At 43.6% G+C, this 5,000-nt stretch overlaps 1 protein-coding gene across 1 annotated transcript in view; it reads left to right on the top strand.

Annotated features, from left to right (window-relative positions):
• The window catches only part of LOC308150021 (myosin-10-like), a gene marked incomplete at both ends in the record, with an annotated part of 76,179 nt that overhangs the window by 42,565 nt on the left and 28,614 nt on the right, over positions 1 to 5,000 (top strand). The window lies entirely within an intron of this gene.

The raw sequence follows: 5,000 nt of genomic DNA, 5'->3' as shown, positions 1-5,000 counted from the left end.
TCCATTTGTGTTTATTTGCAACAAACAGCCAGAGTCGCCTAAACCACAGAAAATACAGGCAAGTCTTTATGCTTTTTCTCGTCCACCCACGTCATCAAGTGCATGCGTCACTAACGTTCTGCTCTCAAGCACGCTTACTGTGTCATAACCAAGGCTCAGTTGAAGCTAGAGTTATATAAATACGGGACAAAAGATGGCGTGCCACAGCACAGGGCGCGGGGGTGAGGTTCGCAGGAATTGGTGTGATTTACGCTATACGTACGCATGAAGGGGGGCCTGTGATTGGATGAATATTCAGGACGAGGGAGGAGGTCCCGTGTATTCATCCAGTTCAAAATTCGGGACATCCCGGCTAATATGGTTGGCAGTTGGTTGACAGTTGACAGTTGGGTGACAGTTGGCAACCCTATCTTCAATGGAGTTTCTCTATTGAAAGTGTGATTTATAGTCCAGGGGCCTCATTCATAGAACGTGCTTAGATCAAATTTTGATCTTACCCGTGTCGTACGTAGAAAACCACGTCAACGTAGTGATTTATACAATTTCAACGTGAGTCAATTTGATCGTGGAAACGATCGTAGCTTGACGTCGAGTATTCAACTTGCTTACGCACATTACCTACTGGTTATGCGGAGTTATTACAGGCATGTGAGCCGCACTGGAAAAACGTTGCCTACTGTAATTCATGCGAAGTTTAAGTGGCTCGTAATAAAATTAACGATGTTGTTACCAGCCGAGAAAATGAGTTAAATTCAAGATTTAAAGGGAACTAATGTTTATGATTGTATTTCAGTCTTTCTTTATATCCCTCCGGAGCTGTCTATCTCTCTTCAACATGCCTATGCCTTGCCCGGCCACGCGCTAAATGATACTGGATTTCGAGTTGAGTCGGGATGAGGGGGAATGGCACCCCCCCTGAAATAAAAACAGTCCAAATCATCCCCCTTCTAAAACTGCCATCCCCCCTTTCCATCCCTTATGTCATTTTATCAATGAACGTGGTATTACTGCCCTCTCCCGCTTCCAGACGCACGCCTACCCTATAATATAGTATTAACGCCCTGTGATAGCGGCTCAAATAGCGGCTGAATGAAGCCAAGTGCTATAATATAATATAATACACACAGTATATAATATTGTCAGCATTGTCTGTCTGTATTATATTATATTATAGCAGTTGGCTTCATTCAGCCGCTATAATTGAGCCGCTATCACAGGGCGTTAATACAAACCTCATTCACCTGCGTTCAATTCCAAGTATGTTTGGTATTTATAGAAGGAAGCACGTACGCAACTTTAAACCATCTCAGCCCGTTTTATAAATAATGCTTACGTCCGTTTAGAAAAATGTGCTTACGTGAAAGTCAAAGATGACGTTCAAGTACTTTTTCATGAATGAGGCCCCAGGAGTTATGGCTTAATGTGTCCCAGCCCAAAGTGGCCCTGAGTGGCACATTTCTTGCTTATTTTATTTATTTCTGAACGTATTATGCATGTGAATTATATTTGGACATCTGTGGAAAAAATGCTGGCAAACAAATATGGGGGATTGACCTAGTATCTCTCTTTGCCAGGAGCAACCTCCCTTCGTAAGTCAATTTAAAAGCTGGCATGGATATTCAGACCTTTTTCTGTTTTTATTTGAATGCCTTTAAAACGTTCTTTTTTTTGGAACCAATGTCCTGTAACTATAAATGTGCTTGCCATGCAAATGGAGGTATTCACATTTCATTGGACCGTATAATCACCTGCATGTCTTTCTGTGTTATGTTTCACTAGCCACAAGTGAACTCCTGGCATGTATGCCATGCTACTGCTTGGTAGAGCGAGCCAATAGGGATGTGAGCTGTAGTACAGTAGAGATAAGGTCATAGGTCATAGTCTGTGTTGCAAGTCTGTCTGGACTGCAGTTGAGCTGCACAGATTAGCGGACGGCTACGTCCAATTGACGTGGTTCCAGCTATTTAAACACACTTCTCCCGGCGCTGTGAGATCTGATCACCTGTGCAGTTTTAAGATTAGATTAATGATATTATTATATATAAAATCAACTAAAAATGACATTATTAACGGACACTCACATCTGTCACGGAAAGGGGTCGTTTCATAGACGAGACAGCATCACTGAGAGGCGTAACGTCTGACTTCAGTCTGTTGTTGTGTTCAGTAGTGTAATAATTATTACTCCAGACACTAGCTTTTTTTGCATAGCTCCTATAGGCTCCGTTGATAATGTAAGCATAATTCAAACTACACATGAGCTGTGTGTTTTTGGAGTATAGCCTAGATTTAACGCTGCACCAACCATGTGATTAAAATGTCTCCCTGGCCTCGGGTTTGAGTATGGAAACATATGGAATATTACACCCATCAGTGAGTTACAGGACTTGGAATGGGACCTTTCAGAATAACATATATCCATTACCACATTGCTGCTTGCTTGTTTAGTGTACTGTATATTTAATTTTTTACTCACTGTATGTTTAATTCACTGGTTTTCTCTGTTCACACTGTTCGTTTAAAACCTTTTACTCTGCTCGCCTTTCTGCATTGTTTTGGCCTGCTTTCAGTTGTCTTTGTGAGTTATCTGTGTTACTTATCTGTTACTATGGTGTGTATATGTTACTATGTGTATATGGATGTGTGTGTGTGTGTGTGTGTGTTTTTGTTGTATTTCCATGACCATTAACTCTACATGTACTTGTTTTTTTTCCCTGGTAACATTTGAATCTGCCAATCACAACTACAGAGTGGATCGCTGTTCTACGTGAGTAGCATGTCGCTCCCTCCCCTCTCTCACACTACACTCAGACCAGGCCCAGATCAAACCACCATGGGCAGTAAACCAAGGTGGTGCTGTTGTCCCTCTGTGTGGTCAGTGTTTCCCATACATAGATGAGACAGTGGCGGTTTGTCCCCGCCATAGTCTCATAACGCACAAAACTATTTTTAGCACTGTTTTCTTCCTTCCATTCCTTAGCAGAATCCTGTGGGGAACACTGGGTTGTAGATCTATATCTAGCTATTATCCCTTCATGGGTGTCACAGTAGCAGCTTCTGTTTCAACCTCCCTTGGGATACTGATTTGGTTGAATCCACTGCATGAACTGTACTGTATGGTGTCCCTATTCTTACCTGTGGGCTCTGCTTCTTCCAAATATCTCATGTTGAGAAAATCTCATATATATATATATATATACAAAATAAATAAACGTAACGTTTTATGACATAGTAATAAACACACTCTCTCCACTTCTGAACTGACTGACAGGTCCCATGTAAAGGAACCCCACCTCCAGTCAGGAGGAGAACATGTGTTAATTGTTCCGCTATATTCCGTGCACATACACTCGAGAGTGAGGCCGCTGTCAGCGCCTCCTAGCTGAGACCCAGTTTGGCTCCTGGTGGTGAGCTGGCTAACTGGAGACGGGCTGGTCCTGCCAAATAGCTAGAGGGTTTGTTGAGGGACTTGTCCAGCTAGCAGGGAGAGCCAGGAGGACCACTGCCCAGACCCCCCTGGGAGAAAGGGGTGTGAGGTGGTCCAAAACCCACAAAATCAGACCCGACCACAGACCTCACACGGTGCTGTGGGTTTTAACCATCAATAGGTCAGCAAAACCTGGTGTCTGGCACATTGGGTCTGTGTGTTTTCCCCTGTTCTATACACTAACACACTAAATAGAGCTGGTTTGAAGTGATAAACTCACTCCTCCAAGTTGAAATTCCCACCTACACCCGCTCCATCCATAGCTATCTTTTCTGTGGCGTTAATGTCGGTTAACGTCAGGTGTTTTATCGGAGGGAGGTCACCTGTGTTTGCAGTCAGAGGACGCAAGATCCAGACTCAGGTGAGCTGGTGAGCGAGGAAGCAACACTGTTTTAGCGTGACGCCTGTGACGTTGTTACCGTCGGTTTGGGCGAAGCAACATTCCGTTGTGTTCAAACTGTCATTTTTGAATTCAGTTACTGCTGCTGCTCCCATCTCTGACGGTCATTCTAGTCAAGACCAAGCTGAGGTATGCTGCTCTCTCCCCTCCTACGTACGCCACGATTATTAGGGTTTAGTCTACGTGGACGTAATAGCTCTGGCAGCCCCGCTATTTAGACTGTCTCCCCCGGGAGGGTATTTGGTTTGTTCCTCTTACCCCAAAACTTCAAAACACATGTCCCATCGGCCGTCCACGTCTGCGTCATCCCCACCCGGAGCTGCTCACGCTAAGGAGGGGGATACGTTCAGCTCTTGGATCGGTCCCGTAACGTCCCGGTCCAGCCTGTGGTCAGAAGTACCGTCTGCAGAACAGATGTGAGGTGAACTCGACACAGCCCCGCATCCCCAACCGCTGATTTAATAGGACAGCTTTTACTGATTCTCTTTGGCTCTCGTCTCTCTGCAATCCATCCCAAAATGCTGTTCTATAGAACACCCAAAAACCCCTCACATTACAGATAGATAACAGGTGAGGTTTGTACATTTTAAAAGGTTTCACATTTGAGATATTTAGCAGACGCCTGCTTTTATCCAAAGCAGCTTACAACAAGTACATTTGTCTAAAGTAAGTGAATCATCTATGCATCAGTCATCATAAGAAAAACAAATCTATGCTAATCTAGCCGAAAAAGCTGCACCAATACCCCTCCTGAGCTCCTCGACTTGGATCGGGACCGCTGCCCCCAAGCAGCAACAATCACATATGATAACAATCAATTAAAGCAACAAGTCACAAATGTGAAAACGGCGTGTTTTCTCCATTCTTTGTGTCTATATACATACATCAGAGGAACAGATGAGGCTGTATGTATATATACATGAGGTTACAGATGTCTTCATTCTAGCTGAAGTGGAGATCAAAGGTAGTAAAGTAAATCACATTTGCTGTGTTTGATAGATTGATTGAATTTACTTTAATGTAAAGGTACCGTGCAATTTAAACCACATGTGGATACATACACCAGCTCATGCTACAGTATCGCTCAAAGGGAGCTTTTATTTTATTGGTTTG

The sequence above is a fragment of the Nansenia antarctica genome (assembly GCF_963989245.1).
Source record: "Nansenia antarctica genome assembly, chromosome: 2".
Taxonomy (NCBI): domain Eukaryota; kingdom Metazoa; phylum Chordata; class Actinopteri; order Argentiniformes; family Microstomatidae; genus Nansenia; species Nansenia antarctica.
This window is presented reverse-complemented; position numbering and strand designations above follow the sequence as displayed.